The sequence below is a fragment of the Lepidochelys kempii genome, chromosome 3, assembly GCF_965140265.1.
Source record: "Lepidochelys kempii isolate rLepKem1 chromosome 3, rLepKem1.hap2, whole genome shotgun sequence".
NCBI lineage: Eukaryota > Metazoa > Chordata > Testudines > Cheloniidae > Lepidochelys > Lepidochelys kempii.
Genome location: NC_133258.1, coordinates 61,436,486 through 61,451,880, shown reverse-complemented (window position 1 = coordinate 61,451,880; position 15,395 = coordinate 61,436,486). Strand labels below are relative to the sequence as shown.

The 15,395-nt window shown below is 39.7% G+C and overlaps 1 long non-coding RNA gene across 1 annotated transcript; it reads left to right on the top strand.

Annotated features, from left to right (window-relative positions):
- The first annotated feature begins 7,404 nt into the window (after positions 1–7,404).
- LOC140908168 (uncharacterized) lies at positions 7,405–11,934 on the top strand. Its single transcript, XR_012157791.1, has 4 exons — positions 7,405–7,483; positions 10,897–11,018; positions 11,668–11,699; positions 11,801–11,934. It is a non-coding gene; the product is annotated as an uncharacterized lncRNA (long non-coding RNA).
- Positions 11,935–15,395: the final 3,461 nt, after the last annotated feature.

Genomic DNA, 15,395 nt, shown 5'->3' with positions numbered 1-15,395 from the left:
TGCTGTCTAAACTGACTGATATTAGTCAGCAATGTTTCTTTAATATACATGGGTCATGACATTTTCTTATGGAGAAGCTGTCACTCAAGAACCTGGATATATGCCATATCCGTGTATAATAACCTTTTTTGATTGATGTTTTAGTTTTGTAGTACTCTTTAAAGAGAGAACTGTTGACCTGAAACTGCCAGTGTGACACTAGATATTGCCAACTTTATTTTCAGTTGCGCCTGCCTGTAATTAACTTTTTTTAAAATGGAAAACCCAGTGACAGATTATGAGACAAGGGGATCTTGGAGAAGTGTGCTAAAAGCTGGCTCTTTTTCCTAGGTAAATGGTTTTTATTTTAAAGAAGTAGAAGACATTTCTATTCTATGAAAGAAACATGCTTGGATAGGTGGATGAGATATAAAGAGTTTGACTTTAAAAAAAACCAAAACAATGAAGTATGCATCATTTAACAGAAAACATAAGATTTTCAAGGTTCCTTGAGTGGAAAAGAATAAGCCTTTGTCAAAGCTGTTTCCAAGTGTGCTCTGTGAAAGGAAAGGAAAGGTATTGTGGGCGTGGTGCTTGAAGTGTTGTTTTTCTCTGTCATTCCTTCAGCTACAGTTTGCAATAATTCCAAAGACTTACTTTAACAGCGTCCTGTCAGGTTTCAGAGTAGCAGCCATGTTAGTCTGTATCCACAAAAAGAAAAGGAGGACTTGTGGCACCTCAGAGACTAACAAATTTATTTGAGCATAAGCTTTCATGAGCTTCAGTTCACTTCGTCGTCAGTGGAAGTCTTATAAAGGGTATCTATATGTTGATGGGTTATACACTACAGTGGTTGCATGCAGAATTGGTCACCTATTTAGAACAACATCTATCACTTCATACAGACCTTGCAACTGAACATCCACTATAAGTTCAGTTTTGCCCACTTCATTCCAAATCACAACAGAGTCATATTGGACTCAGAATTGGTAGATGAGATCTGGGGCCAAAGGTAGAGTTACAAAACTTTTAAAGTAAATTTGACAAGGAACTCATGAATTAGTTAAAAAGCAGTAATCACCAAAGTTGAAAAGGTCTCATTTCTACCATTTTGTAGGGAAACAAATGCCACAAGACCAGAAAGGGGAGAGAGAGAGAACCTAATTTAGTGGATTCCCATAGCTGAGGTCTTGTTTCCAGGACCAAAATTTAAGAGACTAAATTGTAAAATTGGGTCCAGCAAAAAGAAAAGGAGTACTTGTGGCACCTTAGAGACTAACCAATTTATTAGAGCATAAGCTTTCGTGAGCTACAGCTCACTTCATCAGATGCATATCGTGGAAACTGCAGCGGACTTTATATATACACAGAGAATATGAAACAATACCTCCTCCCACCCCACTGTCCTGCTGGTAATAGCTTATCTAAAGTGATCATCAGGTGGGCCATTTCCAGCACAAATCCAGGTTTTCTCACCCTCCACCCCCCCACACAAATTCACTCTCCTGCTGGTGATAGCCCATCCAAAGTGACAACTCTTTACACAATGTGCATGACAATCAAGTTGGGCTATTTCCTGCACAAATCCAGGTTTTCTCACATCCCCCCTCTGAAATGGGTCCAGCAAGTATACTATAGAGTGCCAGTTGACTGCTGGAGACCTAAACCTTTGGGTTTGGTTTGGTTTTGTTTTTTAAAAAGTGTCTAGCATTTTTCCTTGTAGAGATAGACCTTAAAATGTAAATAAATTATTAGGGAGGCTTGCTAATGGAAGAAAAATTTCCAATCAGAAGGCTCATGGGGAAGGTTGATGAGCCCACTGAGTCTCTTGGGGGATGTGGAGAACCAACAATCCTCTTAAGGCTTAAGGGAGGGATGCTTATCTGGTGTCTGTTTGTCAGTCTTGATTAAAAGAGCTGATTGATTCATTCTGGTCCACAATCCAAAAGACTTCCACAGCTGATCGTTATTGGTAGCATCTGCAAAGAGACTAAGGATTCAAGGCCTGATCCAATTCCCACTGAAGTCAAAGGAAAGACATCACTGACTTCCAGGGGAGCTGAATCAGACCCTAAATCATGAACCGAAGATCATGGTACATAATGACACAGATGATGTCGGAAGGTATAATACTCTTGGGGGAATTCTGTGTCATTGCGCATGTGCAGAATTCATGGCCCCTGCAGATTTCATTGCTTACCCATGGAAAAATGACTTCTGATGGGGAAGCAAAGGTAAGCCACAAGAGCAGTCATGCACCCATTCTCTGGCAGTGCAGACAGGTTGGTTTGGGCACCCAGAGAAGCCGGTAGAGATGTAAATCGCTGCTGTGTGTGTGTGAGAGAGAGACAGACACACACACTCCCTCTTGCTTGCTATTGCAGAATGCTCAGCATGGAGGGGCAGGGCTTTGGGGTATTTCTGAAGAGGTAGGTGTGGGGCAGGCTCTGTTCCCTCAGGCAAAGCAGAATGTAGCAGCCCGCCTCCTTAGTGAATTGTTTCCATTGTTCTTAGTGAATTCCCACAGGAGTACAAAACAGGTATAAAAATGTTAAGATTCCTTTATGTTGCCAGAGTGGGGTAAAGCCTTATTGTTAGGACAGTATGGCCTTATAAATGCTTATCGTGCTTTAGTGATTATAACTGATGTACATTTTTGGACTGCAAACATTTCCTATCAAAATTTTCCTCCATTAACTGTTTGCTACTCACTTTTTGAAGATGGTCAGTAGCCAGTATAAATTGTGAGTTTGAGTCCATAGCCCTCACTTACTTTTCAGTTGCCTATGATATAACACTGAGCATATTGCTGCATATATTTGTTGACAATAACTAGACAGAAAGGGTCAATACTAGCTGCATTACTATTAGACGGAGAGGGTTTGGTGATTTCCTCCAATGCTCTCCACTCCCATTCTCCATCCATTGTATTGTAGTTTAAATAAATTACCAAAATAATTGAAACTTGCTGGATTATATTACATTACTTTGACAAAACAATGCAGAATTTTGCAGTTTTTTAAAATATTGTATGCAGAATTTTTAATTTTTTGGTGTGGAATTTTTAATTTTTTTGTTGCAGAATTCCCCCAGGAGTAGCATAAGAGAGAGATTAAATTAAGATTACGGAAAAGACTTAAATCTATGCCTTCTATAGTATCTTTTACTGAAATACTTCAAGTTCATGGTCTCACTGCAGAAAAACTAAATGATGTTTTTTGTAGTTGTCTTCACCACATCATCAGTGGGGAGATACCCATGAATGACACTTTGCAGGTGTTAAATATGAGATAGTCAGAAATCAAGGTTTCAAAAGAGGAGTTAAAATAAACGTAACTTTAAAATGCAGTCGGTCTCCAGGACTTGATGGTATTCATTAAAATATGACTAAACTGCTGTAAGCATCTTTCTTTTAAAAATTACATCTGTATAAGATCTTAAGTGCCACATTTCAATTTGATGCTATTAAAATGTCAGGCTGAGCTTTATGGATTAAGTAAATAAAATACTTCTCAACCCTGTAATTTTTTATTTTCTCAATAGCTGATAATGATGGTCAATGAGTACAAATGTAAACTTCTGTTTATTTAAAAATGCAACATTAATTGCCCGTACATTTTCATATACTCAGAACAACAGTGGCATTGTTGCTCTTCACAGAATATGGAGTATGCATTGATAAGTTCTTTGATGGCTGCTGAGTCCGTCCACAGGTAGGGTACACCCACACACTAGCATTGCTCTGAATCTGAGCAGCAGATTCTTTCCCTCTGATGCTGGTCATCATAAAGCTTGATCCAATCTGCCTTGCAACATCTCGCTCCATCTACAAGCTGATTCTGTCCATCAGAGCAACATTCTGAACTCCTTTCCCAATGTTGAAATGTTGAAAGAAAACTTTGTTTGGCAGCATTCTGCCTGGCAAGGAATGACTTACCTACAGTTGTGGGTGTGAAATCTCTACTTCATTACTGTTTTTCTTTTATGGTCACCACTTCTCTGTTTATCTGTATGGTTTCTGTCTGGTTCTTTGATTGTTTGTCTGTTGCATAATTAATTTTAAAAGATTTAAATCAACAGGTGGTGGGGTATGATTGGGTAAAGAATTGCTTCACGATATGTTAGGATTAGTCAAAGAATTATTTTGTAAAATTTTAGTTAAATGATTGGTTACGGTATAGCTAAGCAGGACTCAAGTTTCACTATATAAACTGAGATCCAAGAAGGAGACCAGCTGGGAAGGAAAAAGAAGCATAAGAAGAAAAGACCTGGAAGAAGAAGAACTCCTCCCCATCAAGACACTGTCTGAGAACAGAGCTGCTAGAATCCTATGCATGACCATGACATGCAGAAACCAGATGAGACTGACCTTGCCTGGCCAACAGGGAAAGTCCGCCTACGTGATTAGGATTGGTGAGCATAGCATTGTATGCTTAGTGTGTGTATTCTGCGTGGTGGATGTTACTGTTGTGACAAAGTTCCTCCTCTACCTTGGTGGGTCCTGCGCTTATTGGTGGATTTTGCTCGCCTCAGAGATTCACGGCAGCCCTCAGTTTGGCCACTTTCATGGCTCAAATCTGCCATTCACTCAGATAACCTCATCACTGGCCAGCATGGGGAAAAAAGAGTAAGAACAATCCCCACAATTTCTGCTGATCCACCATGTGGGTCGGGGACCAGCTCAGAGACCTTCACCTCCTCAGTCCTCCAGCAGCACGTCCTCTCACTCCCAGTTCCTTACGCGCACACCTCATTAACTGGAGTGACAGCCTTTTTAAACTAGGTGTCCTGATTAGCCTTAATTAATTCTAGCAGCTTCCCAATTGACTACAGGTGTCCTAATTAGCCTGCCTGCCTTAATTAGCTCTAGAAAATTCCTGAGTGTTCTGGAGTAGTCCCTGTTATCTTACCCAGGGAAAAGGGACCCACTCTCTTGTAGCCATCTGGCCTGACCCTGTCACACTATGTAAGGCTCTTTCACTGGTAAAAGGTCCTGCAAACCTGCAGAAGGTTATGTCATGAGCCCTAGGAACGGGGTAAGGGTGGATGTCTAAATTAAGAGGGTTACACCTTGAAACCTAGGAACTGGATAAAAGTGGGTGCCCTAGAGTGTGCAGGTAACAGAATTTGGTGGAGAGATTAGGGGCAGCCTAAGGTCATTCGGACTGAACTGATAGAGCCTTACCCAATGAATAATAGTAGAAAGGTAATAGCGGCAGAATATTGGTGCTGTTTTGTCAAAAAGGGTTGCTACCTGCTTGACAGAGTGACCACTGAAGCTTCAGGAGGGAACAAAGCAAAGGGACCAGCACAGGTGGGGGTTTGCTGAAAACCCCACCTTCCTTGCTAAATGGGTAGTGGAATGAGGTCCATGCCCATGGGGACAAGATTAATTAGGTTGTGTCCTCTACTCCTGGGTTTTGTTCCAGAACCATAGTGCTGTGAGGGTAAGGAACCACCTAATTTCTAATTTAAATGTATTCGTGGCCAGTCCATACCTATTTCTTCTTGTGCCAACATTCTCTTTTAGCTTAAATGGCTCTTCTCCCTCTCTGGTGTTTACTCCCTGATGTATTTATAGAGAAGCATTTTATCCCCTCTCAACCTTTGTTACGCTAGTAAAATCAAGCCAAGGTCTTTTTAATCTTGTCTTGTAAAATGGGCTCTCCAGTCTCTTGATCATCATAGTAACCAATCTCTGTTCCTGTTTGAATTCAAAATTTCCTTTCCCCTATGCTATTCTTTGTTACTCTGCCTCACAGTACCTGGACATGGAGGAAAATATTTCTTCTTGATCCCTGCAAGTCATTTTATGTCCTGAAGCATAAGATTACTGTTGAGCATGCAGAGCTATAAATATTAATGGTCATAAAATTACCTGGCCACTTACTTTATTTGAATCAATAACCTTCTGCAGCACAGAATTCCACAGATTGATTATATACTGTTTGAAGATTTCCTTTTATTATTTCTAAATATACCAGCCATCAACGTAAATGACACCTTTTTATCGTATAATGAGTCGGGAGAAGGAAAGTGATCATTTTTCACTTGCACCACTCATTATTTTGATTATTTTAATCAAATCTTCCTTTTAGTTTTCTCCTTTCTAGGATACGCCATCCTAGGACCAGATCCTCAGGTAGTTTAATGGAACTATGCTGATTAATACCAAGGGAGCTATACCATTTCTTCCCCACCTCTTCCAAGGATCTGGCTCCTAATTTTTTTATAATGGTGTACACCAAAGCTGTAGCTTTGGTTTACCCTGCCCCACCCCTTTTTTTAACACAATGATCCGCTGAAGATTTTGGTAACAATATCTATTGATCTCCAAGTAATACATATACTAAACAGTGTTAAGGTGGCCACTCAGCTTAAAACAGACTTTTTTTTTCTTAAATTTATTCATGTTGGAAGATACCAAAGCCATAGGTGGTAGAAACATGAGATGTAAGAATAGTTGCAAGAAGTAGTGATAATTCAGAAGTTAGATAAGAAGTGACAAGTAACGGTTCTGAAGAGAAAAAAGCTGAAATGGCAGAGACAAACTGGTTAACTGTCAGAAAGATACTGCACGTGGTTATAAATGTGCTCAGGGGAAGGAAAATTAGAAATATTATTACATTAGAAACAGTAAATGACACAATGACAATAGTAAAAGAATATGGAAAAAGAAGTGAAACTGTCATATAAATGTCTCCTTAACTCTTGTGCCATGATTTTTGCCCACACTTAAATAATATGTCTACAATTCCTTGGTAAATACAAGGAGAATTCTGCATTTTTTTCCTCTGTATTTTTGACAAACCTCATCAACATTGCCGCACATTGACCCAGATTAAAATTCAAGTTCTTAGTTCAAATTTGTGCTCTTTGTCCTCCTCTGGAAGGCACTGTGTAATCTGGCTCCTGTAAACCTCTAATCTCTTTCCATTGTCCTCCTTGCCCACTTCACTCTGTTTAACCTGGTTGACTAACCACTTCTTTCCGTTCCGTCCTCATCGCCAGACTTCTTCTTTCTTCGACTGGCCCCTCTACTTGGAACCCGCACCTGACCAAGTCTGGAATGCTACCAGTGCCTCCTCCTTCAAGTCCTTCTTTAAAACAATGCATTTCTCCCCAAAGGCATAGAAACCTTAGTCCTTCGTTCCAAGAAGTGTTAACAAGCTAAAATATGTACATTTTTTTAAAAAAAATCATACAAAAATCATGGAACAGAAAGATGTGTGTTAAAACCTCACACTCTGATCATACTGCTTTTTGTTGTACACTGTTTCCCCTTCCTGTATTTCTATGTTGTCATTTTACGGGAAATTTTCAAAGGCACAATTGGCAGTGAAGTGCCCTACTTCTATTGAAAATCAATGGGAGTTAAATACCTAACTGCCATTTGTACTTTTCTTCTTCAGTTGTAAGCACTTTGGAAGGGACATTGCTCCAAATCCTTGGCTGCAGCCAACGAGTACTCTGCACAGTTCTGGAATGGCAGTGATACTGCAAGGTGAGTGTTCCCCAGATTCTGGAGTTGTACTATACTGGGACAGTCCTCTGGCATAAATTAGTATAGTTGCCAACAGACACAAGTGACGATTACAGCAGCCACAGATCACTGGGATGCTCTGGCGATGTCCCCTCTTTCCCCGGTCTTCCTCTTTGCTTCTTGATTATGTCTCGTGCAGCTGCTGTGAGGGGATCCTATGCCTCCCAGGGGCCAATCTAAACTGCGGTTAAGGTGATCAGATGTCCCGATTTTATAGGAACAATCCCCATATTCAGGCCTTTTTCTTATATAGGTGCCTATTTTCTCCCCCCCTTGCTCTACCTCCCCCCATCTCCTGTTCCAGTTTTTTCACAGTTGCTGTTTGGTCACCCTAATGGATGATCCTGCTGTGGCCACCTGAGTTTGCTTTAGGGAAGGTGGGTGCTGCTACAAAGGCCTAGAGAAAGTGTGGAAACCTTTAAAAAGGGTCTAAATGAATGAGCAGAGCAATGTGACTTGAAACAATAAGGAAGAACACAATGATCATTTAGCAGTTGAGATTTTAAAGAAGGAACTTTCAGTAATATGGTTAATATCTGAGCTAATTCTGAAAAAGGCACTGCAACTGGGATGGCAATATGAGCTAGTGAAAATATGTCCCCCACCAAAAAAGCAGTGAAGCATGGTGCAAAAAAGTGGCCAAGGAAAAATTTCCACTGGGAACCTATATTTTAAACAAAGCCTTTAAAAAGGACTGAGTTTCCAAGGTAGAAATGCACAGGTGTAACCAGAAAGAAAACAACAGGTAAGAGTTGCCTGGACAATGGAATAATTGCCCAGGAAATATAAGAAAAAAGAATAGCAGAAGCATTTCTGTCAAGCAAAGGAATCGTGGGGTAGCTCAAGCGAGTATTGCCTATTTCCTGAAATCTGTATCTAAAAAGAGCATTTGTGAACATGCTTGGATTGTGGATCTGCAATACTGTTAAGTAAAATTGATTCAGAGGTAAAATGATTTATGAAGAAACTTTAAGCGTATGAGCTGTATCACTAACATGGAGCTGTCCAGTATACTGGTCAATAGCCCTGGGAGTCAGATACTTTGCCAAGGTCAATTTAAAGCCCATGTTAAATACAGTGGAAAGAGTTTTCTTCTAAACCAGAAATTTTATTAGAATATGGAAAATAGTATTATCCCAAACACTAGTTTGTCTCTTCTTCTAGCTCACTGTAGAATTTCTACTGAAAATAGGGTGACCGGATGTCCTGATTTTATAGGGACAGTCCCGATATTTGGGGCTTTGTCTTTATATAGGCACCTATTAACCCCCCCCATATCCGCCCCCACCATCTTCTGCCCTGATTTTTCACACTTGCTGTCAGGTCATCCTAACTAAAAACCTCCCTCACGCTCCCTGTTGTTTGGCTTTTTGATACAGATATAAAGAAATAGCACACTGTCTCACAATGATGCCTGTATTTAGTTATTTATTTATGTACCATGGACACCTGTTCCCTAAAAACTGAAATTAGACCACCAAATGATTCTATGTAGATCACCATTCTGTAGATGACTGTACTGACCTCAGACGCTAACAACATTCAGTGACTATTGACCTCATCTGAGTTTGAACCAATCCTCTGAATCATCCTGTTTCCCAGCACAGTTATGCGTAGAACTTGAAACCACATTTTATTAAAAAACAAAAACAAAATAAAACTTTATTGCCTTTTATTATTTTTATTATTTATTATTATAACTGTCCTACACTGCTTCTAGCTCCCCCTGCACTTGTGGTAACCTGGAAACTTGAGATGTAGGATAAGAAGTCACATAGGCTGGCCTCTTAATTCACAGAAACTTTACCTTTTTTGTTTTCAGTCATTCATGCTTAACAGTAATATCATTTTGAGGACCTTAGGATTTGCTAATTTTTAAACTTTGTAATTTTTTACATCCTTGGGCCTGATTCTGATCTCCGTTGATGTCAGAAGTCTTGTTCTACATCTGAAAGGTGAATCAGACCTCTTCTTTTTAATTATTTTCTCCTTTTGAAAAAAATAGACCTACTGGAAGTGGCTCAAATATAGAGAAAGTAGAGAATTGCAAGACAAATCAAATGTTTCTGTTTGTATCAATTTGGGGAGTTTGGGGAAAGTTTCAAAGCCAGATCCTGTGCTCTGTTCCACTTGCAAGTAGGCTTAAGGAAGTGATCAGGGAATTCCCCAGCACTGGAGAATCACGTAGTGGCAGAGAGCCAGCATAGTGGGGTAATAGGGTATGACCTGTCCCAGGATAGGTGGAGAGAGGTGGGGAAGTGGTATAAAATCACCTTTCCCCTTCTCCTCCTCCTTAATTTGGCTGCACTTTCTTGTGATATTCATGTAGATATTCTGAGATATTTTAACTTCTCTAGAAACTGGCAGCAGAAGGGTAAACTTCTGCTCTCAGATCCTAATGGTATATTACAACTCCATTTTTTGGTTCTCTTGAAAATACGGCATTAGATGAAATATAGCAGTTGTATTAGTGCTAAGAAAAGCAAAGTAAAATACCTGGTATGCAGCCCTCATTTGGTTGCACTATCATTTAGATTAGAATGATCACTGAGGTATGTTTAAAAAGAAGTTATTGTAGCACATATTGGAAAATCAATACAAAAGTCATCTTGCAGCATTGTGCTTTGGGATTAAGATGGTTGGGAGTGCTCAAAGTCAACACATAAGAAGAAAATTGAGTTTATAGTGCATAATACTTGATTGCCTGAAAACAATGACAGCAAAGAAGGGGCAGAATCTTCAGTTAATTGGAAAGATTATTTAATTTTGCTGTATTGAGGAGCTGAGCTGTGCTTCAATTTCTGCTTTAATTTTTATATAAACCAACATAGATGAAAGAGACAGCAATGGATTCTATTCCTATTTGTTCATCATCAACAGGATATTATTAAATTCCAATCTGTTATATCTGAGCAAATCTATTGTATGCAGTGGTTTTGCACATGTATCTCTGGGGGAATAATTTGGCCTGTGGAACCTTTATTACAGTTGATGATGCATGAGAAGGAAAGAACTCTATACAGCTAGCTCTGAGTTTAGGTTGAGTTTGCAGGGATTGCTATTGGGGGGGGGGGAAGCATCCTTTCACTTGTAAATTAAGCAAATTCTATATGGAACCATTGAAAGGAGACAAACATGGAACCCCAAGACATCATTTTTAGGGTAACTTTCAAATCAGAGCTGCACTTTAAAATAATATATTGCAAAGCATCTTCACAAGGGGTCATGGTAAATATTGGACATGGAACTGTAACTTTTACATTTCCTCACTTTGGATTAATTTAGCATTCTCTCAACGTAGTTTTATTGTATGGATAATCTACTATTCATATTTGTTCACATATACATCACTTTTTGTTATAAAACAATCGCAGGTTGCACTTGCTAAAAGGGTGGCAGAGCTGTTACGATAGTGTGCACTTCCTGTGAGCCCCAAGAGGAGTTTTGGCTGGCGCTCCCACTGCAACTCAGTGACTTCTCATCATGCCCAATGCAGGTTTGGACCAGGTTTTCATTTACAATAAAGCCTCTTTACACTGCCAGGGCAGTAAATGAGAATCAGTGCAAATTAGTATAAATGCAAATTGCGCCCAATATTTGGAAAGTATTGAGCAACTGAAGAAATAGTTTAGAAAGGGACAAGCGAATGTAGTTTTATTCTCAAGTAGTCCTTACAGCATGATCCTCTGAGATGCTGTGTCCTCAATTCTCATCAACTTCAATGGGAGTTCAGAGCACACAGCATTTTGATAGGGAGTGCTTAGCATTGTAAAGGTAGGGCCCTAAAATGAGTTGTGAGGAAGTCAACTGCTTGTGTTGTAAAAACTTATAGAATAGAACAATTTTATATACAAATATGTTAGTCTTATATGTCTTATATGAACACCATATGTGATCTCTTGTGCAGTGGCAAAGAATGGCATAAGATGGCAGTAAGAGATTGCAAAATATTTAGTTCTTCAGAGTGACACAGTCCATTGAATCAACCATTGAATTGTAATAATCTTGATTATATAATCAGTGACAAAATGGGGTTGCTGGGCTGCATCTGTGTACTATTTGCCTGCTTCTTCTACCCCTCCCCTCCCCCAAAGGAGGAAAACCTCTGGTTTATTTTTCGTTTATAATTTCTTGTCTTGTCATAGGAAATCATGAACTGAGGATAGTCACTCTACAGGTATTTCACACCATATTACCATCTGTGTCATATTGTTTGAAATATATGTTTGTACCTTTTCACACTTTTGCATTCAAAGAATAACAACTCTCTAAATTTAGGATCCGACTGTCTGGCTTGGTGTATGTGCACAAATGAGAATGATTAGGGTGCTTAGAAGACTTCTCAGCCACCCATTGACTTTGTCCTTACCCATAACTATTTTACATTTGGGGACAATGTATACCTTCAAATCAGCGGCACTGCTATGGGTACCCTCATGGCCCCACAGTATGCCAACATTTTTATGGCTGACTTAGAACAACGCTTCCTCAGCTCTCGTCCCCTAACGCCCCTACTCTACTTGCGCTATATTGATGACATCTTCATCATCTGGACCCATGGAAAAGAAGCCCTTGAGGAATTCCACCATGATTTCAACAATTTCCATCCCACCATCAACCTCAGCCTGGTCCAGTCCACACAAGAGATTCACTTCCTGGACACTACAGTGCTAATAAACGATGGTCACATAAACACCACCCTATACCGGAAACCTACTGACCGCTATTCCTACCTACATGCCTCCAGCTTTCACGCTGACCACACCACACAATCCATTGTCTACAGCCAAACTCTGCAATACAACCGCATTTGCTCCAACCCCTCAGTCAGAGACAAACACCTACAAGATCTCTATCAAGCATTCTTACAACTACAATACCCACCTGCGGAAGTGAACAAACAGATTGATAGAGCCAGAAGAGTTCCCAGAAGTCACCTACTACAGGACAGGCCTAACAAAGAAAATAACAGAACGCCACTAGCAGTCACCTTCAGCCCCCAACTAAAACCCCTCAAACGCATTATTAAGGATCTACAACCTATCCTGAAGGAGGACCCAACACTCTCACAAGTCTTGGGAGACAGGCCAGTCCTTGCCTACAGACAGCCCCCCAACTTGAAGCAAATACTCCCCAGCAACCATGTACCACACAACAGAACCATTAACCCAGGAACCTATCCTTGCAACAAAGCCCATTGCCAACTGTTCCCACATATCTATTCAGGGGACACCATCACAGGGCCTAATAACATCAGCCACACTATCAGAGGCTCGTTCACCTGCACATCCACCAATGTGATATATGCCCTCGTGCCAGCAATGCCCCTCTGCCATGTACGTTGGTCAAACTGGACAGTCTCTACATAAAAGAATAAATGGACACAAATCAGATGTCAAGAATTATAACATTCATAAACCAGTCGGAGAACACTTCAGTCTCTCTGGTCATGCGATTACAGACATGAAAGTTGCGATATTACAACAGAAAAACTTCAAAACCAGACTCCAGCGAGAGACTATTGAATTGGAATTTATTTTCAAATTGGATACAATTAACTTAGGCTTGAATAGAGACTGGAAGTGGCTAAGTTATTATGCAAGGTAACCTATTTCCCCTTGTTTTTTCCTACCCACATTCCCCCCCCCCCCCCCCGTTCCTCAGACGTTCTTGTTAAACCCTGGATTTGTGCTGGAAATGGCCCAACTTGAGTATCATACACATTGTAAGGAGAGTGATCACTTTAGATAAGCTATTACCAGCAGGAGAGTGGGGTGAGGGGAGAGAAAACATTTTGTAGTGGGAAACACCCATTTTTTCATGGTTTGTATGTATAAGAACATCTTCTGTATTTTCCACTGAATGCATCCAATGAAGTGAGCTGTAGCTCACGAAAGCTTATGCTCAAATAAATTGGTTAGTCTCTAAGGTGCCACAAGTACTCCCTTTCTTTTTGCGAATACAGACTAACACGGCTGTTACTCTGAAACCTGCTATTGATCTTCATGTCTCTGTTAATGGGCCAGATGCAATATGGCTTCTTGATAATAGTATTACTCCTGTCTAGCAGTGCTGCTTCTAGTCTCTTCAGATGGGAGGGGACTATGGCACGTGGCCCTTTCTCCTCTGCCCCACTCAATAGCGCTAGCTGAGTGTGGGGAATCACAGATTGCACTTGTTGAAAAGGTGGCAGAGTTGTTCCTGTGGTGTGCACTGTCTGTAAGTACCAGGAGGCATTTTGCTGGAGCTCCCACTGCTGTCCAGCACCTTCTTATCACCTCCAGTGCAGAATTATGACTTTAAAGCACAATCGTGTCCCTAACGGCAGACAGAATAATTTTTTGTAGTTGATTGCAATTATTAATTTTGTTTTAATTATCTGAAAAGTAGCTTGGGAAAAAGACAGGGACATATTTCTGGAGACTATTTAATGTAGATTTAGGTCACCATGAAGTACTTTTTTCAATTATTAGATTACTGCAAAATGTTGATTATATTTTAAGTACAATATATAATTTCTAAGGGCCCTGTGATACTATCAGATGCATCCTGTGGGTCTTCAATAATTGGCTTTATGTCTAGATTTAAAGAGATTTCTGTAGCTTCTGCATTATGTATTGGTTTTGCTTATCAATCTGAAAGTGTTTTACAAATATTGTTATCCAAAAGAGGCATTGTTTGATCAAAAGTGTGAAATCACTAAAAACCAACGCAGTGAGATATTGCTCATTCTAATCTATCTAAGGTTTTTCTATAGTGCCAACCACTACATTTTAAAATCTCTCTCTTTCGGAAAAGATGGATTTGGAAGGAATATTTTCTTGCATAAGTTAATGCTGACTTTTTTTCTTGAATAACCAAGTCTCTTCAGCATCTGAATCTGTGTAGTCACTAGAGAGTTGTTTGGCTATGTGTGATTTTTATCTGTCTTTTAAACCAGAGATCAGAATGCAAAATCTAGCTTTCATAAACATCATGTAGATTTGTCATACTCCCTGGAGGACTTTGGGTCTGTAAACCCCAGGATGGATTACAATGAGACACAAATATTTTCATCTCTGACAGATATAATCTTGCTCTAGTGTTGTTCATATTATGTAGAGGAAATCACTGCCTATTTTTCTCAGACCAATGCTTTAATGTTTCAAGAGATGAAAAGCGTGAATGAACTGAGATTTAATTCAGCATTGTCTTTTAAAACTTCCTGCTTCTGGGACTGTCAAAATGGCAACAGTTTTTTTTTTTCCTGCGTTCCTTTCACAGTGTGTATAATCACACACTGCATAAATTGTTTCCACATAATGTCAAAGGGTGTTGCAGCACTACATGGCTTGTGGCATGTGTGTCAGTGAAGCACAATGCATGTCACACACCATGCCTTTTGTCTGTGATATGCCATGCCATAAGCTAATGGTGTTTTGGAGCAAGACTGGCAGTGACCCATAGCCATAGTATAAGTGTCACTCATGCTTTTCATTTCACTGATATGAAACAAAGTACTGCAACTCATGCGGTTGAAGAGTGCTGTGCATAAATGTCAGGTTGTCGTATTGCTGTCTTATAAAATTCAACATACAGAAGCTTCTTTATAACCTAAAGGGGCACAGGATTGCTCTAGGGACAAAATCTGTGCAAGCCTCTGATAACTCTAGGTACGTAGTATAGTGTTGCCTCTAATATTTCACTTCCATAATTAGCCTCCTTATTAAAAAACAAAATCAAAGTACAAATGACTAACCAAGAACAGAGTCTACTTTTGTTTGTCTTATACATCCTTACTATGTTCAATATTTAGATAATACAGTGATTAGCATTCCATATATACTGTTGGTCCATAGGTATGACATTTTGGTAGATATTATCTGAGGATAAT